Genomic DNA, 26,324 nt, shown 5'->3' with positions numbered 1-26,324 from the left:
TTAAACTCTTTCCAGAAGAAGCATTAACAAATGAGAAATAAAATATTCAATAAATAATATTTCTCTGTAGCCTTTAAGCTCCTTTTAAATGTTTTTTTTTCACAAGCCAACAAGTCAAAAAAATAAAAACTTGCTTCAATGAAAATCCAATCTTTCAACTATGAACAGTCCAACGTTAACCAAAGAAAATATCAATTCAAGCTTAGCTTGCTCCACTGTGATTTACTGTGATGCACCTGGGTCTAAACCAGATACTTGGCATCTCTTCTTAGATGCAAGTTCATCAAACTCTGGGGTCAGAGTTTGCCTCGCACCTGTCTTGAAAGGTCCTGTTTTCTGTCTTTCGTTTGGCCATTTTTCGTCATGGGTTTATTACATCTGAGTTAGGCGACAGGTCGCAGATGCGAATAAAAGTAAAGAGAGGATGTGGGGGTGATTAGCGGGCTAACGGGCCGGCGCCAACGCATTTGCAAAGCATTCTGGGATTTGGAGTATTAGCTGTACATGCGCTATACTGGCATGGCGGCCAGTGGGCCAGCTCTAATACATATTTGATATGATCTTGCGGGCCAAATATAATTATATCACGGGCCAAATTTGGCCCGCGGGCCTGAGTTTAACATGTGTGGGTTAGAGCATCAGCATAGTTTCAGAATCATTTTAGCATCATGGCAACTGAGTTAGTGTAGTGGTTAACTCAAAGCTATTACAATGCCAGTGATCCAAGCTTGAATCTGCCGCTGTCTAAGAAGTTTGCACATTCTCTCTGTCTGAATGTTCCCTCTGGGCTCTCCTGTTCCCTCCCACATTCCAAATATGTAAGGGGTGTTAAATTGGTCGCATGGGTGTAAATGGGCAGTGTGGGCTTGTAGACTGGAGGGGCCTGCAACCATTCCGTATCTCTAAATCAAATTGTTTCCAAGAATTCTGCTTTGATCAGACAAATTAATGAGTTAATAAGGGCAGCAATAGACAAAAACTGCTGATATTTTCAGGGGCCCTTTTGAAGATTTTTAGGGAAGGTTACGAATTAAAATTCCTACAACTTTGTTGACAGCTTAATGTAAGTAGATGAAAAAGCAAGTATTAATAGAAAGTGAAGTATTTGCAAAACATTTTGGCCCTGAGGTGATAGGCTGAACAAACATGTCTGAGTTAAGATTGATGAGATGTTCTGTGTGTTTTTAGGAACACATCAATAACTGTTCATACTTAGTTAGCCAGAAAGTTTCTCTAACAGCTGGAACCAAAGGCCTGGAATATAGTTGGATATGCAGTTGAATTCATGAGTTGGGAATATGTACTTAATAAATGGCTGGAGGCAGAGACTCCAAATCTGGGTTAGGTGTGCTACTGGAGCCAGTGGATTTGGAATGAAGTTGACTCTGTGGCCAGAGCCAATGGTTGGACCTCAAGTTTGGAGCATGGTTACACCTGCTGCTGGGACCAGGCACTGGGAATGTATCCCAAGAGTACAACGGCTGAGATGTTGGGAACGTGGCAAGGTTTATAGGATCTGGGCTCAAGAATGTAGTTAGGTGTGGCCAGAACCTGAATGGGTGGGTGGGAGGGGGGCATAAGAATGTAGTTAGGTGGGCTTCCAGGGACGGAGACTAGAATGGGGTTGGTTATGTGATGGGGCTGAGACCTGCATACTGGACGTTCTAGCCAGGTGTGTGAAGTTGAGTGGTGAGAGAAGGTATGGCACAAGCAAAGGATTCCTGTGCCTCAGCGTAAACACCTCAGTTGAGCATTGCCACTGGATCAGCACTTTGATCTGTGAAGCTCATATGCCAGCTGTTAATTAATAGCTGTGCTGTGTTAAAAGAAACCATGCACAGATACAGTTCAGAAAGTGTAATTTCAATAGTCCAGATTTACTTACTAACTTATGAGTGGAGAAATTTTTCTCCACATCTCCCCTCTGCAGTATTTTGACTCCAACTTCTAGCTAATGACTAACTTGCTGATTCATCAATTGCACCTCATGCTCCTGTTGTGGAGAGATTGAACAAGACTGAGAGATCATTTCCTTGAACACCTTTGCTCAGTCCACATTAATGATAGGAATCCAACCCCTCCATACTGAGGCCACCTGCCCAATAGAAATCAACACCTAATATTCTGTCTGCGCACTCTCCAATCAGTGGCATTAACATTGACATCTCCAGTTTTCATTAGGCCACACCCCTGTCTCCCTCTCTTCCCCATCCCTCTGTCTCCTTTCCTCTTGCTCTCTAGCCCATTCCCTCTCCTTTCAGAGAGCTGTGCCCTTCCCACTATCACCTCAGTTTTATTTTCACATGGACCTCTTGCCTATAGGCTTGTGCTCTTCCTCCTGGCTTTTGCCCTACCATTTTATTCAGACACCTGTCTACTTTTGGTTCATACCTTGATGAAGAACTCGGGCTTGGACATTGTTTATGTATCTTGATCTTTGCCATCTGAAAAATGCTGCATGACGACTTGAGTTTCTCCAGCATCTGTGTGTAAACTACATCACATTATCTGCAGACAATCTAAACATTGCGTACTTTTGCAACTTTTTTGATCACCCACTTAACACCCCTGTTCCAAGGAAGACTCTCCTATATTTTCTCATGACTGAAGTCTCTCTTTGCTGATAACATTGGATAAAGACTGTGTTCTTTGCAAGACCTTACAGCTTTCCTGAACTGCAGTGGCTGGAAATATTGAGAATGATCCAGAGAAGGACGAATGATTGATTTCTAAGTTTCCTGCATCTTCACAATTCTTACATTTTCTATCATTTTCTCTATCATTCACACATTGTTGGTAAACTGGAATAATCCAGCTCTTCCTGTCCTCGGTGACCATCCCTTTATTAACGCAAACACATTAATTCCACATGGCATATGATGCCTGCAGCTCATCATTATAATTGATCACATTATAAACATTAAAAATATGCACACAATTCAATACCTGCTTTGTCAGTTTTATTATTTTTCAACCTGATCTCTGCAATCTTGACATGGTTCTAAATTTACCGCCGATTATCCAAAAATCTTCTTAGTTCTATTTCCACTTTCCCCTCCCTCTGGATTTCTTTAAATCTTCCATTTCCGCACTCATTAATCTCAGTGATAATCTCTTGTATTTTAGTTGCAATCCATCTACTTTGAACGGATGTTCTTGCTCTGGTACTCATGGCAGGCTCCAAAACATTTTTCACCACTTCGCCGGTCTTGGATTTCATTGTACAATCTTGATTCTATATTCTTTGGGATTCTGCATGAGTTGAAATTCCAAAATTATTAACAGTATTTCGAGGACTTGTTTTTTAAAAATATTTTTCAGTCCATGGTGGATTTCAAAACTTGATTCCTTAAAATTCTCAACACTCCACTTTGTTATTGCTGGAGTGGTTTTTGTGTTTTAGATATGTTCTTTCATCCTTAGAATATCTCTTGCAACTTGCAATACACAGATTTTCAGGAGAAACTCAAGTCATACAGTATCCATAGGATGTAAAAGAGGGCCTATGTTTGGGGCCTGAGCCCTTGACCATTTTTCCTATGGATGCTGTGTGACCTCCTGAGTTTCTCCAGCACATTTGGGTATTGTACTTGACCCTAGCATCTGCAGATTTTCTGGTTTAACTCTTGACCCAAATTTGTCTTAATTGATCTTGACTTCCCACAGTAAAATAATATTCAAAAATCCACAGTGCCATGCTGGAAGCATTCACTAGGTCAGGCAGCATTTGTGGAAAGAGAAACAGCTATTGTTTTAGGTTGGTGCCTGAGATTCATCCATCTCAGAAGAGCCCCTATCCATGCTGACCTAGTTGGCATTCTGGGCAAGTCCCTTTTATCTGCATTTAACATAACATAACAATTACAGCACGGAAACAGGCCATTAGGCCCTTCTAGTCCGCACCAAACCAAACACCCCTTTCTAGTCCCACCTCCCTGCACAATGCCCATAACCCTCCATCTTCTTCTCATCCATATACCTGTCCAACTTTTTCTTAAATAATACAATTGACTCCGCCGCCACTATTTCTTCCGGAAGCTCATTCCACACGGCTACCACACTCTGAGTAAAGAAGTTCCCCCTCATGTTACCTCTAAACCTCTGCCCCTTAATTCTTAACTCATGTCCTCTTGTTTTAATCTTTCCTCCTCTTAACGGAAATAGTCTATCCACATCCACTCTGTCTATCCCTTTCATAATCTTAAATACTTCTATCAAATCCCCTCTCAACCTTCTACGCTCCAAAGAATAAAGACCTAATCTGTCCAATCTCTCCCTAGACTCTAGATGCTTAAACCCAGGTAATATTCTGGTAAACCTTCTCTGCACTCTCTCCACTCTGTTTATATCCTTCCTATAATTAGGCGACCAGAACTGCACACAGAACTCCAAATTAGGCCGCACCAACGTCTTATACAATCTCAACATCACCTCCCAACTCCTATATTCCATGCAATGATTGATAAAGGCCAGCATACTAAAAGCCTTCTTCACCACCCTATTCACGTGAGTTTCTACCTTCAGGGAACCATGTACCGTTACTCCTAAATCTTTCTGCTCTTCTGTATTCCTCAATGCTCTCCCATTTACCATGTATGTCCTATTCTGATTCTTCTTACCAAAATGAAGCACCTCACACTTATCAGCATTAAATTCCATCTGCCATTTTTCAGCCCACTTTTCTAAGCAGCCCAAATCCCTCTGCAATCCTTGAAAACCTTCTTCATTATCCACTATTCCACCTATCTTAGTATCGTCTGCATATTTACTAATCCAATTCACCACCCCATCATCTAGATCATTAATGTATATAACGAACAACAATGGGCCCAATACAGATCCTTGAGGCACACCACTGGTCACCGGCCTCCAACCTGACAGACAATTATCCACTACCACTCTCTGGCCTCTCCCTTTCAGCCAATGTTCAATCCATTTGACTATCTTAAAATTTATACCTAAAGACTGCACCTTCCTAACTAACCTTCCATGTGGTACCTTATCGAAGGCCTTACTGAAGTCCATATAGACAACATCCACTGCACTACCCTCATCCACATTCCTAGTCACCTCTTCAAAAAATTCAATCAGATTGGTCAAACATGACCTTCCTCCCACAAATCCATGTTGAGTGCTCCTGATCAGACCCTGTCTATCCAGATGTTTACAAGTACTATCTCTAAGAATTTTCTCCATTAATTTACCTACCGCAGACGTCAAACTTACAGGCCTATAATTGCCAGGCTTCCTCCTTGAACCGTTTTTAAATAACGGAACCACATACGCAATGCGCCAATCCTCCGGCACTATCCCCATATCTAATGACATTTGGAAAATTACCGCCAGAGCCTCTGCTATTTCCTCCTTCACTTCTCTCAATGTCCTGGGGAAGATCCCGTCTGGTCCCGGAGACTTATCCACCTTTATATTCTTCAAAAGCCTTAAAACTACACCTTTTGTAACCTCTATATTACCCATATTTACCCAATTTGCTTTTTTTATCTCACATCTCCCAATATCCTTCTCCTTAGTGAATACCGAAGAAAAGAAACTGTTCAATATCTCCCCCATTTCTCTAGGCTCCACACACAGTTTTCCGCTCTGATTTTCTAAGGGACCAATTTTGTCTCTAGCTTTCCTCTTACCATTAACATATTTGTAGAACTCTTTTGGATTAGTTTTCACCCTGCTTGCCATAGTTTCCTCATACCTTCTTTTAGCTTTCCTAATTCCTCTCTTAAGATTCCTCTTACATTCAATGTATCTTTCAAACATCTCCTTAACTCCATGCTTCTTATATCTAATGTACGCCTCCCTTTTTCTTCGAACCAAGTTTCCAATATTCCTTGAAAACCATGGCTCTCTCAAACCTTTTGCCCCTCCTTTTAACCTAACAGGAACATAAAGCTTTTGCACTCTCAAAATCTGATCTTTAAAAGACTTCCATCTCTCTACTACATCCTGCCCATAAAACAAATTGTCCCAATGCACACCCTGCAAGTCCGTTCGCATCTCCTCAAATCTAGCTTTTCCCCAATCAAAAACCTCAACCCTTGGCCCTGACTTCTCTCTTTCCATAATGACATTGAAGCTGATGGCATTATGATCACTGGACCCGAAGTGCTCGCCAACACTAACCTCCGTCACTTGACCCATCCCATTTGCCAACAGTCGATCTAACACTGCTCCTTCTATGGTCGGCACCTCTACATATTGTTGTAAAAAACTATCTTGCACACATTTCACAAACTCTAACCCATCCAGTCCTTTCACAGAATGTGTTTCCCAATCTATATGTGGAAAATTAAAATCTCCCATAATTACAACCCTGTGCTTATCACAAATATCTACTATCTCCCTACAGATTTGCTCCTCTAGGTCTCGGTCCCCTCCGGGTGGTCTATAATACACCCCTACAAGTGTAACCTCTCCTTTCCTACTCCTCAGTTCCACCCAAATAGCCTCCGTGGATGTGCCCTCTAATCTATCCTTCCTAGGCACCGCTGTAATATTTTCCCTGACAAGCAATGCAACCCCACCTCCTCTTGCCTCTCCGACTCTATCACACCTAAAACAACGAAACCCAGGGATATTCAGTTGCCAATCACATCCCTCCTGCAACCATGTCTCACTAATCGCTACCACATCATACTTCCAAGTATCAATCCACACCTTCAGCTCATCCACCTTTTTTACAATACTCCTGGCATTAAAATATATGAATTTCAGAGATTTCTCAATTTTTAATCCCTGTTTTCCCTCACTTTAATAACAACATTATTTACTTTTCCTTCCAATTGCCCTTCATCTTCTTCCAGAGCATATATCCTAAACTCTTCCCATCAATTTATTTGTCCAAGTGACTTTTGAAAATTAAAATCATACCCCTTACCTAATTTCTTCTGGAAGCTCATTCCAGATATGGACAATCCTTTGAGTGAATGTTTGACCGATGGACCACCATTGGAGGATCTGACATCCTACTGATCTTCCAGATATATATGTGAGATAATTTTGCCAACTTAACCTCTTCCCTATGTCATCACACCCAATGCTATACTTTGAACACAATCAACAAATCGGCAAATATGGCATTAGTCACTGTTCTCTCCAGAAGGCCATGCCAATCACCAACATCAACTTACCACTTGCCTATTTTTTTTTGCTTAATTGCTTGTTTTAACATAAGTAGGTCTTCTGAGTCAGAGATTTTATAGCCTTTGAATGTCCAGAGCGCATGGACATAATAAGGTTAAGGGTTCATCCATTGTCCTCAATATCTCAATATCAGAGATTTTATAGCCTTTGAATGTCCAGAGTGCATGGACATAATAAGGTTAAGGGTTCATCCATTGTCCTCAATATCTCACCTGTCCTCAGGTGAGATATGTTACTCTTGGAAAACCTGTAAACCTTTGGATTCTCTACTCTGGTGAGCAGAACCTTTCAATTTAGTGACAATACATGGGTTTGTGGATTAATCAAGAAAATAGAATTGGTAAAGATGAATAGCATTTGAAATATGGAGTGGCTTCAAGGGGCCACATATCCAACTAAGCTTTCTCCTCCACTGTATAATCACATGAGGTACATCAATCTGTTGCCACTGTTACATACAGCAGTTAGTGCTACTCACTAGGCATTATTAAGGAGGCAGATCATTGCTGGGAAAATTTACTTTTTTTACATTAGGCTTGTTAGGGATACTAATTATTGTTTTTTTTAAATCTACATCTTAACCTTTGTTTGGTCCACAGCCCTAATTCCAACAGGTTTTGCCTGACAGAGAAAACCTCCTTCATTTACCTGGAAGCATCTTAGATTGCATACTTTGGCATGAATGAAGTGAATATTGCTGGGATTTAGAAGTGGAAAGAGTTAAAAGTCAAAGAATAAAATGTGATAAGATGCAAAGACTGTCATGGCAGGAGTTCTGATGATACTCCTCAATTTGTACCAAAATTACTTCTAATAACAGGAAAAGAGAAAAATCAAGCCCATTGTTTGGACTTATTTGAAATCAATAATCTTTCCCACTGCTAGATTATCTGCCTGATTACTCACACAATGACATTCAGGTGAATCCTCTACAAAGACATTTTATTTCTGTGTATTCTGTGCATTTTCATATTGTCTGCCCTTATTTTTTCTCTGTTAAAAACCTTTTGGTAATTGGACACCATTTTGTGGTGTCTTTTGATCATTAATTCCATGAATAATGTTTGGCCTGGAAGTCAGCCTGAAGAAAACTGAGGTCCTCCATCAGCCAGCTCCCCACCATGACTACCAGCCCCCCCACATCTCCATCGGGCACACAAAACTCAAAACGGTCAACCAGTTTACCTATCTCGGCTGCACCATTTCATCAGATGCAAGGATCGACAATGAGATAGACAACAGACTCGCCAAGGCAAATAGCGCCTTTGGAAGACTACACAAAAGAGTCTGGAAAAACAACCAACTGAAAACCCTCACAAAGATAAGCGTATACAGAGCCGTTGTCATACCCACACTCCTGTTCGGCTCCGAATCATGGGTCCTCTACCGGCACCACCTACGGCTCCTAGAACGCTTCCACCAGCGTTGTCACCGCTCCATCCTCAACATCCATTGGAGCGCTTTCATCCCTAACGTCGAAGTACTCGAGATGGCAGAGGTCGACAGCATCGAGTCCACGCTGCTGAAGATCCAGCTGCGCTGGATGGGTCACGTCTCCAGAATGGAGGACCATCGCCTTCCCAAGATCGTGTTATATGGCGAGCTCTCCACTGGCCACCGTGACAGAGGTGCACCAAAGAAAAGGTACAAGGACTGCCTAAAGAAATCTCTTGGTGCCTGCCACATTGACCACCGCCAGTGGGCTGATAACGCCTCAAACTGTGCATCTTGGCGCCTCACAGTTTGGCGGGCAGCAACCTCCTTTGAAGAAGACCGCAGAGCCCACCTCACTGACAAAAGGCAAAGGAGGAAAAACCCAACACCCAACCCCAACCAACCAATTTTCCCCTGCAACCGCTGCAACCGTGTCTGCCTGTCCCGCATCGGACTTGTCAGCCACAAACGAGCCTGCAGCTGACGTGAACTTTTTACCCCCTCCATAAATCTTCGTCCGCAAAGCCAAGCCAAAGAAAAAAAGAAGAAGAAAAAATATCAACTGTAGTTTGTTAGGTATTAAGTTACTCTGGTGCCATGTATCTATGCCTTAATGCATGTAAATATTATTACAATTCAATAAAGTACACATAAATTTCAAATATATCCTCAGACTCTAATTATGTGTTTCATTTGTGACCTAGTGGATATACCAACACAATGGGAAATAATGTGGATTTTTTACAAAATAGGCATTCATGGCCCAATGGATACATGTTTCTTAATGCAGGAATGATAAATCCAGAGTTAAGAGCAGTCAATAGCCTAACTTGAACTAGCTTATGTGGATGGATCATTTCGGCCTGAAATAGTCATGCTAATGGAATATCTTTTAGCAATTTCATCGCGAGACTTGGTCTCTTGGCTCCAAATTTACCTCAAAAATATAAAGCTGGTAAGGACATAACCTCATAATAACCTTGTAATTAAAGTGTTCCCTCATCTTGTTAACTTTATGTTGTCAGTAACTGATGTATTTACAATAAAGTCAGGAGCTACATATCACATCTATGACAACCTTAATCCTATAATTCCTGGATTACAACTGCTCCAACTGTTGTTCTTGAAAAAAAAGTTTTTAATGCTGTCAATTCACTGATTTTATATTTTCACATCATAAGCACATTTATTATATACATCTCAGTATTTTGTCATCTATTTTTATCGTGGACTCGTGTTTTCACGTGGTAGAGACTGTGATGGAGCTTCTACCAACATCTAAGAAATACTATTCACTTGATAAACTAGTCTTTTTAACTAGATTTTCTTTGATCAAAAAAGACAACATCAAATACAGAGGTGCATGACATACAGAGTGATTGAATTTCTAGGCATTGATATTCCTGTCAATGCTTCAATTTTCTAGTTGGTCCCCTAAGTAGCAATGGATGTTTCCCAGGGAAGCTGTCAAGCAGTCTTAACAATCATCAGAAGTTTTCTGACCACCAAACAAAAAGTTTAGATTGATTTAGGGCATGCATTTGAAGGAAGGACAGAAAAAAATGCAAAGTTTTTCAGGGGAAAAAAAATAGAGCGGGCTAAATGCATAGCTACCGGTAAGGCAATGCAAAGGAACCAGAATTGGAACACAGGGATTGGAAGGAGTGACATAAAGCATGATCACAGAGGAAGATGCATTTGAACATCCTGCCTCTTCTCATCTAAGGACATGTGGCACAACTGAATGCACATTCCATTTGTAACTCTTAGCAAATTTCCTTCACGTACTTCTCTAGCACTTGCATGGAAGTTAATGCCAAGTCAATACTTGAATTGGAGGACAACACTTTACCTTCTGTCTTGGTGGTATCAACCAGATGGCATCCATATCAACGTCCAATTTCTTTTAATTTTCCCCCTACCATCTTACCCTCATCCCTCTGTTCCCCCTTCCTCCACACCTCTTGACCCTCTTCCATTCTCTCTCTGATCAGAGAGCTATCTTTCTGTCCTCTACCCTCTCCCCTATCACTTCTCAACTTTTCTTCACCCTCCCACCTGTTAACTGTTAGCTTGAATTCCATCCATTCCCCCACCTTTTTATTCAGATGTTGACTGATTTTCATCACTCCTGAAGAAGGACTCAGGGCCAAGACTGCCTTTTATTTTTTTCATGGATGCTGCATAACCTGCTGAGTTTCTCCAGCACTTTTGTGTACTACATTAGTTCCTATCATCTGGAGATTTCTTATTACTTATGACCTGCAAGCAGTATGAAAACATCCATTTTATACCTAACTTACTCTAATCAAGGACTTCAGTTACCACTTTGAATAAGTTCCCAGAAATAAAGGCACTAATCGAATCAAAAGTGGTCTTACATATAGAAATGTGTCATTTACAGCATTGTTAAGGCAGGAAGCTCCACAATCCAGTGTTCTCCAAGTAGTTGCATCAGATTCTGGTTTGGCGTACAAACATTGGTGGGGATGATCAATGGCTGCTCCATTTTTGATCAGCTATCCAGATCCTACGATTAACTCTAATCAGATAAGATGGAAGTGGCTGCCTCCTCTTCATTTTGTACAGCTCCCTCCAGCTTTCTCCAATGTTAACAAGCTCCCTGTCAAATAGAAACCTTCACTGTGTGAGCATGTCGAAACCTTCCACTATTCGATTGCTATCACATAGAAACCTTCCATTATTTTGCTTGTGATCATGTAGAGACCTTCCACCATTCACTTTGCTGTCATGTAGAAACCTTTCACCATTCAGTTTGTGATCAGACAGAACGCTTCCAAATGAGGTTATTGAGAAGGGGTTGGATGGAGTAAGCAACTTCCAAGCATCCCACAGGAGATAATGAGGGGACTCTAAGATTTTGGTTGGCCTCATCACATTGAGAGGTCACTGTCAATCCCCATCTGTAGCTCACTAGGGTGGCTGGCATGCAAGCTAGGGCCCCACATCTCCCTACAATGAATGGCTGCATTGCTTACCCTGACCCACCTGACACTGACCCTCATGTGGCGCAATCAATTACCACTCACAGACAAGAGTCAAAGGCTTTATGGATCAGAAGACCCAGACATACATCTACATGCTGTTGGCTCACATTCCCTTTGATGTGAGGGAAGAGACTAGAGCTCTCAGTCTTTATTAGGGTATCTTATGGGGAGGAGCTGCAGGTACAGAAGGTGGGCCAGCCCAGTGAGGATATGCCCGCAGTACTATGTTCCACCACATCTCATGTGCAGCCTCTGTATATCACCTCACCAGTACATACCATCCCGATAAAATCATAATTTCATTGTTGTGGTGGGATCGAGGTGTCTTAGGATCAGGATTTATGTCAGGTTCCCATCCTGAGAGAATGCTTTTATCAAGGAAAGGGGATACATCTTAGCATTAAGATCTCAAGGCCAGGGATATAACAAATCAGCACTCTGCATGGATACAGTCAATGGGGTATCAGTGTGGATGATAATCTGTTCCATTCACCCACAGGCAAACTTCCACTTTGATGCTCTCAATGGATCAGCACTCCTGCACAGGATTTATATGTATTTGGATCTCCCTTCTGCATTAGAAATAGGATTTATGAGATGTAGAACAGCACAGTACAGTACAGACTCTTTTCCCACAATGTTGTGTAGACGTCTATGAACCTACTCCCTTCCCTCCCTCACAAGCCACAACCCTTCATTTTTTTCTTACATCCATTTAAGAAAGAACTTCTGATTCAATGGAAGTGAAGGATAGTACATGTGATATTCATCAGGTGTGCTGCTTGCTGACAGATTGAGGAGGATTCTGTGAAACAAATATTTATCACGGCAACTTTCCTGCTAATTCTTTTTGGAGGTGAAATGCTGGCAATGCTGCATATGGTTAAGGTTTTTCTTTTCCAGTTCAAGGGTAGTCTGATATTGAATTCAGAAAATGTAGAGGACATGACACACTGAGCATATCAACATGAGAAATAAAATTTCAAAAATCAGAGCAACACTGGCCAAGGAACCAGTATGGGTGTGTAGTTTCATAGAGTGTAAAATTGGAGCTGGGCCCATTGTGAAGTTATAGAAATTGGGTCTCAAGTTTTCACAATTCAGGATCATTGCATACAGCAATTTCAACTCTCAGCCTTGGGTTTTACATTATAATTTTTGGATATAAAATACAGTTTCCAATTGCTGAGAAATTAAATACATCCAGCATGCTTTTTAAGTTTAACTCATCTTTTTTAAGAGCTTCTGCTGATTTTGAAAAGGCTGTCAAAATTTTCTTAAGTGCTACCCATGAGGAATTAGACTGGGTACTTACTGTCATGGTTTGCCCTAATATAACTTCCAATTCTTTGTGATATTTTTGCATGTGTTAATGTCACCAAATTGACTCCTCTTTTTAATTACTGAGCAGCAGAAATTGAATTGAGATGTCACAAATTACAACCTTCATAAATAATGTATGATAAAATGGAGGGTGGATCGCTGTAATGGAAGATTTAAATTGTGTTTTTTTTTACTTTTGCAGCCTTTCCTTCTGGAAGGCTGAGAACCTGCTTGTTTTTTTTTAAAATTTTGCAGCCTTTGCTTCTACAAGGGTGAGAACCTGGTTGTTTTTTAGAATCAGCAGACATAAGCTAAATTCTACCGAGGGGCCAGAGATGCAGTTATCTGAAGAAAGGACATCTGTGTACCAAGAATATTTAATCTTCCTGCCTGTTTTGGTCACAGATGGCAGGAGTATCCACAGACATCTACCTCTCCCTGCTGAAGAACAGAATTGCATCAAGAAGGCAATATACCAAAGAATCCAGAGATCTTTCTCCTAAGTAACATAAAAAACAAAGAATTTGGAATTGATTTGGAGGATGCACAAAAAAGATTTGTTAAGATAGCCCTAGCCGTAGCAAAAAAATGTATTATGTCAACCTGGAAATTGGAAGATAATTTGAAAATACAACAATGGTATATAGAAATGAATAAATGTATTCCATTAGAAAAAATAACATATAGTTTAAGAAATAATATTGAAATATTCGAACAAGTATGGGAGCCTTACATTAAATACAATAGCGAAAACCTACCGGGGACAAACATTACCTAAGTTGATGGAAGGAGAAGGAAAGAAAAGAAGGGACTCAGTAGAATTTCTGGTGTATTTTTGTTGAATGACAACATTGTCTGACGGGTTTAATGCAACCTAGATTGTATACCTAAAATGGATGGGGGGGGGGTGGGGGGGTGGCTTGGGAGGAGGAGGGGGGGGGAGAAAAAGTCACTGTATATGTGTGAAAAATAAAAAGTGTACATCATGGCTAATGTGATTTATGGTGTGAAAAAAAAAAAAAGGCGGCCTCTATCTTACGAAAGAATCACCATTTAAATGGCAAACACAAGCAATTTGATACCTAGGTATTCAACTAGATAATAATCTAGCCCGTCTATACTAATTAAATTATCAGGCATTAATGAAGAAATTACAAGACGACTTAGAACATTGGAAAGATTTACCACTAACACTGATAGGAAGGGTAAATTGCATTAAAATGAATATCTTCCCAAGGATACAATACCTATTCCAATCGTTGCCAATTCACTTAACAGAGAAATTCTTCAAGGAGCTAAAGAAAATAATAAGGAAATTCTTATGGAAAGGGGGGAAACCGAGGATAGCGCTAGATAAATTAACAGAATGGTACAAACAAGGGCGCTTACAGCTACCAAACTTTAAGAATTATTATAGAGCAGCACAATTAAGATACCTATCAGATTTTTATCAAACAAGGGAAAAACCAGATTGGACCAGATTAGAGCTAGATAAAATAGGGGAGAAGGTACCTGAACATCTACTATATAAGTGGGATGAAAAGCTGGTGCAACATGGGAATTCACCAGTAATACACTATCTGCTCAACATTTGGAAGAAGATTCACGTAGAAAGGAGAAAAAAAAATCAACTACCAAAATTAATATTGATGCAAAATGAACTAATCCCTTTCACAATAGATAACCTTTCCTTTAGAGAATGGGCAAGGAAAGGGATCAAAAGAATAGAAAATTGTTTTTCGGGAAATAAATTATTATCTTTTGAACAAATGAAGTGCAAATATGGTATAACTCACGGTACAATGTTTGCAAACCACCAATTGAAAACCTACTTGAAGGACAAATTGGGAAGCAGGCTGAGGTTACCAGAAGGAAGCAATTTTGAATATGTGATTACAAACACAATGATAATTAAAAGATTAATAACAAACATATACATCAAACTGCAAGAGAAAGAGTACGAGGAAACAAGCTGTAAACCCAAACAAAAATGCGAAGAATATCTAAACATAAAGATAAAGAATGAAACATGGGAAAAGCTATGCTCCGGAACTATGAAAAATACAATAAACACGAGGTTACGCATGATACAATATAATTGGTTACACAGGCTATACACCATGCCCCAAAAGTTAAATAAATCGGACCCAACAGTATCAGATAGATATTTTCACTGTAAGAAGGAAATGGGAACAACAGTACATGCAATTTGGGCATGTGAGAAAGTAAAGTGGAAAAGTTTTGGGAAGATCTAAATCAGGAACCGTACATGGAACACAACAGAGAAGTCCTACCGCAGACCTCCACCACCTAAAATTACAGAAGGAGAAGAAGATGAAATGAATTGACCCAGTGTGAAAAAGTAGATGACACAATTTTCTTGCATATTTTCATTGTGTGAGGACATTGTTTAATGGGTTTAATGTATCATATATGTTGAATGTTGAGTGGGTGGGGGGGTGGTGAAGGAGGGTGGGAAGGGAGGGGGAAAAGGGGAGAAAATGACACTGTGTATATTCAAGAGGGAAATGTTTGTGTGTATTTTGGTCAGTATGGTTCATAGTGTGAAAATTTTTTTTTTTAAATTTAAAAAAAAAGGCCTCTATCATCCTAGTGTTGAAAATAAACATAATAATGGACCTAAATGACTACTGGCTGATGGCTCTGATATTTCTTTTCTTTCTTTGGCTTGGCTTCGCGGACGAAGATTTATGGAGGGGGTAAAAAGTCCACGTCAGCTGCAGGCTCGTTTGTGGCTGACAAGTCCGATGCGGGACAGGCAGACACGATTGCAGCGGTTGCAGGGGAAAATTGGTGGGTTGGGGTTGGGTGTTGGGTTTTTCCTCCTCTGCCTTTTGTCAGTGAGGTAGGCTCTGCGGTCTTCTTCAAAGGAGGTTGCTGCCCTCCAAACTGTGAGGCGCCAAGATGCACGGTTTGAGGCGATATCAGCCCACTGGCGGTGGTCAATGTGGCAGGCACCAAGAGATTTCTTTAGGCAGTCCTTGTACCTTTTCTTTGGTGCACCTCTGTCACGGTGGCCAGTGGAGAGCTCGCCATATAACACGATCTTGGGAAGGCGATGGTCCTCCATTCTGGAGACGTGACCCATCCAGCGCAGCTGGATCTTCAGCAGCGTGGACTCGATGCTGTCGACCTCTGCCATCTCGAGTACTTCGACGTTAGGGATGTAAGCGCTCCAATGGATGTTGAGGATGGAGCGGAGACAACGCTGGTGGAAGCGTTCTAGGAGCCGTAGGTGGTGCCGGTAGAGGACCCATGATTCGGAGCTGAACAGGAGTGTGGGTATGACAACGGCTCTGTATACGCTTATCTTTGTGAGGTTTTTCAGTTGGTTGTTTTTCCAGACTCTTTTGTGTAGTCTTCCAAAGGCGCTATTTGCCTTGGCGAGTCTGTTGTCTATCTCATTATCGATCCTTGCATCTGATGAAATGGTGCAGCCGAGATAGGTAAACTGGTTGACCGTTTTGAGTTTTGTGTGCCCGATGGAGATGTGGGGGGGCTGGTAATCATGGTGGGGAGCTGGCTGATGGAGGACCTCAGTTTTCTTCAGGCTGACTTCCAGGCCAAACATTTTGGCAGTTTCCGCAAAGCAGGACGTCAAGCGCTGAAGAGCTGGCTCTGAATGGGCAACTAAAGCGGCATCGTCTGCAAAGAGTAGTATACCATCATGAAATGCTTTGAGAATCTGGACATGGTTCATATTAGCTCCAGCCTCTGAGCCAGTGTTGATCCACTTCAATTCGCCGACTACCTCAACATGTCCAAGACAAATCTCAAATGACAAGTTGGAATATAGTAAGGAGATGGAGGCACTGGTCTATTGATGCCAGACAACAACTTTTCCCTCAATTCCACTTAGCTTAAGAATCTGGTCCTCGACCTATGGTGGAGCTCACTCCTCTGTCCAGTTCAACTGTCCTAATTTGCAGATAGTTGACAGATTTAAGTTTCCTGGAGGAAATATCTCCAACAGTTTGTCCTGATCCATCCACGTCAACACAATGGCCAAAAATGTGTCCCTACTTGCTCAGAAACCTGAGGAAATTTTGTATGTCACCTACGTAGCTCAACAACTTCTACAGCTGCATCACTGAAAGCATTCTGTCATGATGCATCACTGTGTGGAACAGGATCTATTCACCAAGACCATGAGAAACTGCAAAGAGTTGTGAACATGCCTCAGGCCACGCACATACACCCTTCCCCTCCATTTGCTCCACTTACACTTACTGCTGCATCAGAAAGCGTGCCAACATATTAATAATATCATCCCACCCCAGTCTCTTCATACTCCTCCTGCCATGAAGATTCATGTGTAAGTCCACATACCAGATTAAGAGACCGTTTCTTTCCTGTCATTATCAGATTCCTGAATGAACTGAGAATAAGTAAAATAACATTACCTTTGTTCTGTTAAATCTGATTGCTCCCTTTAATTCTGTCATTGCAATGTGTTTTTAACGTTGTACTATGCATTGTTTGACTAGATGAATTGTGCACTAAATCAAGTTCCTCACTGTATTTTGGTATATGTGATAATAAATTAGAATTTGAACTTGAATCTGGCATTACCATTGAACTCAACACCAAGCTAGCACACAAGTAACTTCTAAAGTCCAGTCTTTAGGTTATTACTGTATAGTGTACTGTATATTATACGGCATGAGATTTCCCGCCACTTTTGCACCCCACTCAATTATTCTTTCCTTCGAAATTGCTGGTAATTAGAGATAAGCAGATATTAACCTGAGACAAGGGGGTGATCATTCCAATGCTCTTGCTTCCTCCAACTTCCAATCTTATACCCGATGAGTAAAAGACACCTAACAGTTTTTCTGATTGCTCCCTGTTACATTTCATTTTGGTGAGAGAGAATATCACACTGAAGGAAGTTCTTTATGGATTTATTTTTACATGAGTCCATTCAGATTCAGCCATTTCCTCCAGTTTTTACGATTGTAAATTTGTATTAATTTTTCTTCTACATTTTTGTGGAAACAGCTTTTTCTGGTGGTTATTTAAAAAAAAACATGTATTGTCAGTAAGTAATACTGAGATTTTGTACTGTGTTGTTTTCTAATAATTTGACAAAGTTTATTTTGTTCCAGTGCAATTTTTATTGTACTCGTAAATAACAAAAAAGCAGCCATCAAATCACATTTTGCTACTAATGTTTATTCCTTTTCCCATTTAAGCAAATCTTGGCTGAAAGGCATATGTGTTGGTGATAGGGTGATCTGAGCAACTGTTCAGTTTCAATGACTGCTTGCTTTGGATACAACAACAATAAAGCTAATGAAAGAATTAGTAATCTTGAGGGACAAAATTGGACATCAAGAAGATAATTAAATTTTGAAATGGCATGCAGGACTGAAAAGAGATGTTTGCAAAGAGTTTTGGTATATGCCTCCTATATTTGCAGAAAGCAGGCAGAATGTGCTGCTCAAGATGTCTACCAAGTTACCATCCTGATTTGATGCCATCACTGCCATATTTGATATTTGACACTGTTACCAATGCCTTTTACTAACCTTGTATCAATGAACACACAAAGGAACAGTTAGGTGAGGGATAATTCCTTTCAACTCTGCTGTGATTCCACATGTTTTGGAGATTATTAGCTACATAAGAATTTCACTAATTTTCAAGAAGTGTTCTAATTAGTGAAACAAAATTCATTTGCTTCTAATTAATTGTTAGTCTTCTGAGACTTGTCTTGATCCTGAGAGAGGTCTGGGTCAGGTTTGAGGAGAATGAAGAGGAGAAGAAAGAGGAAAGAAGAAAAGAAGTAGGAGGAGGAGGAAGGGGAGAAGAGGAGAAGAAGGAGGAGGAGAAGGTAGAGCAGGAGAAAGAGGAGGAGGGGAGAAGGAGGAGAAGGAGAATGTGGTAGAGGTGGATGAGAAGGAGGAGGAGAAGGAGGAGGAGAGGAAGAGGAGAAAGAGGAGGAGAGGAAGAGGAGAGGAGGAGAAAGAGGTGGCAGAGGAGGGGAAGGAGGTGGAGGAGGAGGGAGTAGAGGAGGTGAGGATGTGGTAGAGGAGGAGAAGGAGGAGGAACAGGGGAGGAGGAGTATGAGAAGCAGAAGGAGGAGGGAAGTGGAGGAGGTGGTGCTGGGGGAGGAGGGAGGAAGTGGAAGGAGGAGGAGGGAGGTGGAGGAGGGGAGGAGGATGTCGGGGAGGAGAAGGAAAGGGAGAGGAGGAGGAGGTGGTGGAGGAGGGGAGGAAGTGGAAGGAGGAGGAGGAGGGGGTGAGGAGGGGAGGAGGAGGAGGAAGAGGGGAAGGAGAAGGATGAGGAGGAGGTGGAGGAGAAGGAGAAGAAGATGTTGTTGTTATAGCAGTTTTCATCCACTATGGCCTATTGGGTTAATTCCAGCGTTTACTATTTTGTACCACCTTCTTCTCCAAAAGGAGGTCAGTATATCTATTCATGAAGTGCAATAGGTTTGGGTGATGTGACTGTTAAGCAGCTGCTAGCATATCACAGCTGGAAGCCATGAATGTAAAATTTTCGGCAATAATTCTGTATGAGGAAAAGGTACATCTGGAGAATTTTAAAATGATTCTGCTTGACAGAGACTGTTGCATTAGTCAGTATGTAGGTGAGGTGCATTGAGCCATAGATGACAGAAGTGGTGAAATTGATAGGTTCTACTCTTCTGTGAGAAAATACAACATCTTCCATTACTGCATACAGCCCTTTGAAGGAATGCACCACCACAATCTCTGACACTGTTTTCTGAGCATGTGAGTGGACATCCTCTAGCCTACCAGAGGACATAGGGCACGAATCCTTGAGAACCCATCATCAAGAGCATTGGTCAACCTTCCAACAATCTTGGCACTGCATTCATCCCATTGTCAACTTCCATAGCTGAGCATTCAGAAAGATCTCAGAGGTGGTGGTTTGCGTTAAATAATGTGAAACCTCACAACATTGGCTCTTTGACTTACTGGAAATGGCATGGATTAAATTGAAATTACACTTACTGCACCTGTTTTAGAGAGTTCTTCCCAGCTTCATATTCCTTGCATTTGAAATCAACAATGAAAAATTGAACAGTTTCTGTGTGATCTATGGTTTTAATGCAGAAAGGAGAAAAAACTGCATGAAGTGGTCCAAACATATTAAGGAAAGACTTGACACATTAAAAGCATCAGTTCTTGAGAGCGTCAGAGAGGGTTGTAAGGATGGGAGGAGAGGGAAGTGGCAGTGTTCTACACATAAATGACACTTCTACACATAAATGACTGTTGGTGCCATATTGTCGTGTGATGTTGGTTATTAAGAAAAAAAATGAGTTCTCATGATTATCAACTATGGAGCATAAGTAACAGGGTTTGATTGGATAAAGTGAAAAACCTTCTGTCAATTATTCACTTACACCCAAGAAGAACCATATTAGAAATGGGACATCATGATCAGTTAGGCATTTCAGTAGCCAGATGCCTCTTGAAAGATTCTACTACAACTGGAGCCTACACTAAAATAAGAAGCAAGTGTTGTCCAAGCACTGATCACCTGCTGCCTTGATATTGATTCCATGGTTTAATTGGTTAAAGCTGTCTTGATGCTTGGATAGACTTCTGTTTTAGTATTGCGCACAGTATAAATAATTTAGAGTAACTTTGATTAATCACCGTTGGGTGTAAATTGACCTTCTTTGACTGGATGCAGTCCAGATCCATGATTCACTGGAATATCTGCATTGCTGCATATTGAATAATTGGCACTAATGTGAAGGAATGGGAGAATTAAAAAAAAGTGCCAGCTTGATAGTGCAAAGGCCAATGGGGTAATATGCACAGTATAGCACCTACTGGTGCCTTTGGGTGATTCAGCTGTGCATCTGATTAGGGACAAGCTAAACAGAAAGATCATATTGATATAATCCACATGTTGAAAGTGTACCAGATGATTCCCTCACACATCAGGACTGGCATCAGTTTAAGTCATTTCACATACAACATGGTCAAGATAATCCCCATTGGTGTATATTTTTAATCTGAGTTAATTTACAAAGTGGCGGAGACCTGACATTTTGATTATTCATGTGCCTAGAGCTAAGAACCAGTATTGTGAATGAACTTAATTGAATAGATGGGTGAAATAAACTGCATCCCTCTGATAGGCCAACATGGAGAAATTGGCAGAAAGGTTTTCTTCCATTAACATAAAAGTAAAAGCTGAAAATTCAGGATCTGAGGGTGAACTTGAACAGAATTCAGAGATCTGGTTCATCAGCTGAAAGGAATGCAATTGATGAGAATGACATGGAGCTGCTGAGGTGCTGAAACTGGGTACACCTCTCAAATGCCTATCTAGATGGAGAGAGGTCAAGTTAACCCATGCCTGCAAAATGTAGCAAGAAGAGGCAGTAAGGTAGGTGAAGGAAGCAGTGGTGTGACAGAGTATTTTGAGGTGGTTTGGGAGGAATTGTTAGAGCAGCTTGCAACCACACATTTTAAAACACAGAATTTTTGCAGGACTTTTTCAGAATGCTTTTTGCAGAGGAGCAACGAAGTTGCAACATTCAGCAGCTTGCCTGGAAGAGTATGTGACCTTTGCAGACAGGCAGAACAGTCTTGCTCTCAGAGAGGGAGGGTGTGAAACAGAGAGAGAATGAGTCACAGAAATCAGTTCCAGAGGGACAAGCTGGCAAACTTTGGAAGGCTGTCTGGTCAAAGGAGAAGACTGGTGATTTGAATGGTGACCTGAAAGAAAGAAGATCATCTGGAGAACCCTGAAGGGGGCAAGTTTCGTCAGCAAGACTGATTGAGAAGGAATCAATTGCAGATGTCCTGGAAAAGGAATCTCTGAGTGTTTACCATTTGCCTGTTAAGCACCAAAGCCTGGTGAACTTTGCTAATGCTAACTTCTGTGCACAGTACAAGAATTGTCTGCAACCAGTGAGATTGGTCTGTGATCCAAAGAACTTCTCTAATCTTAAATACACATTACACACACCTGCGCCTAGTATTAGAGGGGGGATTAAGTAATTAGGTTATGTAAGTAGGTTAAGTAATAAGTTAAAGTTTAATTCTGTTTTCTTGTTCAAATATAATTAAAAACTACTTTTGTTTAAGTAACCCTGTGTGGTGGTGTATATCCATTGCTGCTGGTTTTGGGGCCCTCTGGACTCTGTAACAGTGGAGAGAGAGAAAATTGATTGTCATTCATGTACACACAGAACCTGATTTATTGCTTGTAAATGATAACATCAAGGGATAATATAGAACTGATGTCAGGAATGTACCTTTGCTAGACTTCTTTTACATTTGAGCTGATCAGCATGTACATAGTTTTCTGTTAGCGTAAATTTAAATTCTGCACAAGTTCTACCAGATGGAACACACAGCCACATTTTGTGGCCTTCAAGGTTCAGCTGGTCATTACTTAGGGGATAAGATCACAAGGTTATTTACCCCATCTTGAGGTCATTACAAAACAGTTAGCAACAGGCATGGAAGATCAAAATTTGCCCAGGTGTTTTCCTATCTTTGGCAATATTCATTGCCTCTCAGGCAGGCAACATAGTTCATTGATGTCAGTAGCGATAATTTTTCTTACTGTTCTTTTCACTTCAATCTTGAAATTTTTGCAAACCTCCAAACATTTGAGACAGATCCTCTGATTCAAAAGAAAAGTGCTATCATAAGCACGGCATTAATACTGTTAATGATCACCTTTTAAGAAGTACAATCTTTGTAGTTCTTGCTGTATGATCAGTGTATTGTGTATTTCCCCTTTGTGTTCTTTATCAGCTGCTGCAAAAGCTCTCAAGGGCTTTATCTGCACATTTTACTTTGTCCTATGCCAAGGATTTTCCATTTTAAAACAGAATGCTCATTGCATATGAAAGTACTCCCTATTATATTTCAGTCATGATGGTGCCTAATTGCAGCAAAATTCTGATTATATTTTCAGAATTTAGCAACATCAGTAATAGAACAAAGTATGCTGGAAGCACTGAAGGGAAAATTGGATTGTACTAATTATATTGGTGGTCTGAATTTACGGTCCTTTTCTCGTGAGTTGTGGAGCTCTCAGATCTTCTAATGAGAATCATTTTGAAGTACTGGTTTTCTTGGTGAGTTGACTCTGGTTTTCCCTTCCAGGCCTGCATGTTTAATTGTGTTGATGCTGTTTTATATATATATATATATATATATTCTTTGGCTTGGCTTCGCGGACGAAGATTTATGGCGGGGTAAATGTCCACGTCAGCTGCAGGCTCGTTTGTGGCTGACAAGTCCGATGCGGGACAGGCAGACACGGTTGCAGCTGTTGCAGGGAAAAATTGGTTGGTTGGGGTTGGGTGTTGGGTTTTTCCTCCTTTGCCTTTTGTCAGTGAGGTGGGCTCTGCGGTCTTCTTCAAAGGAGGTTGCTGCCCGCCAAACTGTGAGGCGCCAAGATGCATGGTTTGAGGCGATATCAGCCCACTGGCGGTGGTATTATGTGTGTATATATATTATGTGTGTGTGTATATATATATATAAAATGTGTATATACACGCGTGCGTGCGTGCGTGCGTGCGTGCGTGCGTGCGTGCGTGCGTGCGCATGTGTTTGTGAGAGACTAGTGAACAATGATCCATTTAGCTTTGGCCACTATGAGCCGCAGTCAACAAAACTCAAGTGAAAGTTCAAATTTATTGTCAGAGAACATATATGATATCACATATATCCTTGAGATTCTATTTCCTGTCGGCCAGGCAGAATTGCTACTTACAGGTAACTGTCAATTGGACTCAAGAAGAAAGATAAGTATACAAGCAAGCAAAATGTAAAATAAGAAATAAATGTAAGTAAACTGACTGTGCTAATACAGGGAAAAAAAAATAAATAATGTGTAGAGTCTTTAAATTAGTCTCTGTTTAGGAATCTGATGGTGGAGGGGTATCAAATCTTTCTGCATCTGATGGTAAGAGTCTTGTGACACTATACCCCTTTCCTTATGGTAACATCAAGAACAGAGCATGTGCTGGGTGGTGTGGATCCTTGATGATCATCAAGATATCCAAGAACAAATAGCATTGAACAGCCCATGTAGCTGGCGATACTGTTTTATTTTGCTGCCTGCAGCAGCTGTGTAACAAGATGCATTTTGCACCACTTTTTTTTTAATGACTTTAGTGTCCCAATGTGCTCTGAGCTAATTAAAAACTTTTGCTTTAATCTCTGTTGTATTCTGGGAAATAGAGTCATCTGTTTACACCCAGCAGATTCACACATATAACAAGATTCTGATCAGATTGTTTCTTATAATTGTTAAGGGATGAATTTTATTGACAGAAATTCACCTTCTTTTTCTAATAGAGCTCTTGATGTTTAATGCTACCTGAGACAGGAGATGGTCATCTGATTATATGCTGTAAAAGCAATACCTATCCATTCAAAGGATTATCTGACTTCCAGCAGCAATTTCCAATCTTGTACGTGAAAGGTAAATGACCAATGCTTTCACCTTCTCAAATGGTGCTCCACATGTTAACAGCAATGATAAATTCAATTGATTTTCAGGTGCCTGGCTTTTCTTAACTATTCTAGGTCTCTGGAGTTGCAGTTATTCCTTGATCCAAAGAATATATGACATGCTGACTTAGCTTACTGTTCATTTGTGTTTCTTGATTTAAGGTTGGTTCAATGGCCATGTCCAGATTCATCCATTAGCATTGCAATGTTCTTGATTGGAAATGAATGATTAATAGTTAGACTTGAACAAACTTCTTGACAATGCATAGGAACATAGGAAGTAGGAACAGGAGTAGGCCAAAAATGGCCCATCGAGCCTGCTCCGCCATTCAATGCAATCATGGCTGATCTAATTTATGACCTAACTCCATCTACCTGCCTTCTCCCCATATCCCCTAATTCCTCTATCATGTAAAAATTTATCTAACTGAATTTTAAATATGTTTAATGAGGCAGCCTCAACCACTTCCCTGGTTAGAGAATTCCAAACATTCACTACTCTCTGGGAAAAACTATTTTTTCTCATCTCGGTCCTAAATCTACTCCCCCGAATCTTGAGACTGTGTCCTCTCGTTTCAGTTTCCCTGGCCAGCTCAAAAAACTTTCCTACATCTATCCTATCCATACCCTTCATAATCCTAGGTTTCTATACGATCTCCTCTCATTCTTCTGAACTCGAGCGAATACAATCCTAGATGATTTAATCGTTCATCATAAGTCAACCCCTTCATCCCAGGGATCAACCTAGTAAACCTCCTCTGGACCATCTCCAAAGCCAGTATATCCTTCCTCAAATATGGAGACCAGAACTGGACACAGTACTCCAGGTGCGGTCTCAACAGTACCTTATACAGTTGCAACATTACCTCCCTACTCCTGATTTCAATTCCTCTAGCGATGAAGGCCAACATTCCATTTGCCTTCTTAATAACCTGTTGCACTGCCAACCTAACTTTTTGTGATTCATGCACAAGCACTCCCAAGTCCCTCTGCACAACAGCATGCTGTAGTTTTTCACCCTTTAAATAATATTCAGCTCTTTTATTTTTCTTGCCAAAGTGGATAACCTCACACTTACTAACATTGTACTCCATCTGCCAGCCCTTTGCCCACTCATCCAGCTTAACTATATCCATCTGCAGACTCTCCACATCCTCAATACAATTTGCTCTTCCACTCAATTTGGTGTCATCTGCAAACTTGACTACACCACATTTTGTCCCCTCCTCCAAGTCATCAATGTAAATGATGAACAGTTGTGAGCCTAACACTGACCCTTGTGGCACCTCACTTACCACTCTCTGCCAACCTGAAAAACTCCCATTTATCCCGACACTCTGCCTCCTGTCAGAAAACCAATTTCAATCCAGGCCAATATACTTTCCCAGACCACTTTCCTGTAACTTACTGATAAGTCTCTTGTGCGGCACCTTATCAAACGCTTTCTGGAAATCCAAATATAGAACATCAACCTGTTCCCCTCTATCCACCGCACCCATTATATCCTCAAAGAATCCTAACAAGTTTGTCAAACAAGATCTTCCCTTTCTAAAACCATGCTGCGTCTGCCTGATTGAACCCGTACGTTCCAAAAGTTTCACTATTTCATCTTTCATGAAGGCTTCAAGCATTTTTCCAACCACAGACATCAAGCTAATTGGCTGATAATTTCCAGTCTTCTGCCTTCATCCCTTCTTAAAAAGTGGCGTCTTCCAGTCTGCTGGGACCTGCCCAGAATCCAAAGAATTTTGGTATATGACCACCAATGCATCAACTATAACTTCTGCTTTTTCCTTCAGAACCCTTGGATGCATATCATCAGGACCAGGTGATTTGTCTGGCTTTAGTCCCATTAGTTTCTCCATCACTACTTCTTTTGTAACAACTATTTTATAAAGTCCCTCCCCAACAT

The 26,324-nt window shown here is 40.9% G+C and overlaps 1 long non-coding RNA gene across 1 annotated transcript in view; it reads left to right on the top strand.

The window, feature by feature from the left end:
- The window catches only part of LOC138739140 (uncharacterized), a 143,982-nt gene that overhangs the window by 19,241 nt on the left and 98,417 nt on the right, over nucleotides 1-26,324 (top strand). The window contains exon 2 of the long non-coding RNA XR_011342034.1: nucleotides 24,257-24,383. This is a non-coding gene — a long non-coding RNA (uncharacterized lncRNA). The remainder of the gene's footprint in view (nucleotides 1-24,256; nucleotides 24,384-26,324) is intronic.

Source organism: Narcine bancroftii, chromosome 7 (genome assembly GCF_036971445.1).
Source record: "Narcine bancroftii isolate sNarBan1 chromosome 7, sNarBan1.hap1, whole genome shotgun sequence".
Taxonomy (NCBI): Eukaryota; Metazoa; Chordata; class Chondrichthyes; order Torpediniformes; family Narcinidae; genus Narcine; species Narcine bancroftii.
This window is presented reverse-complemented; position numbering and strand designations above follow the sequence as displayed.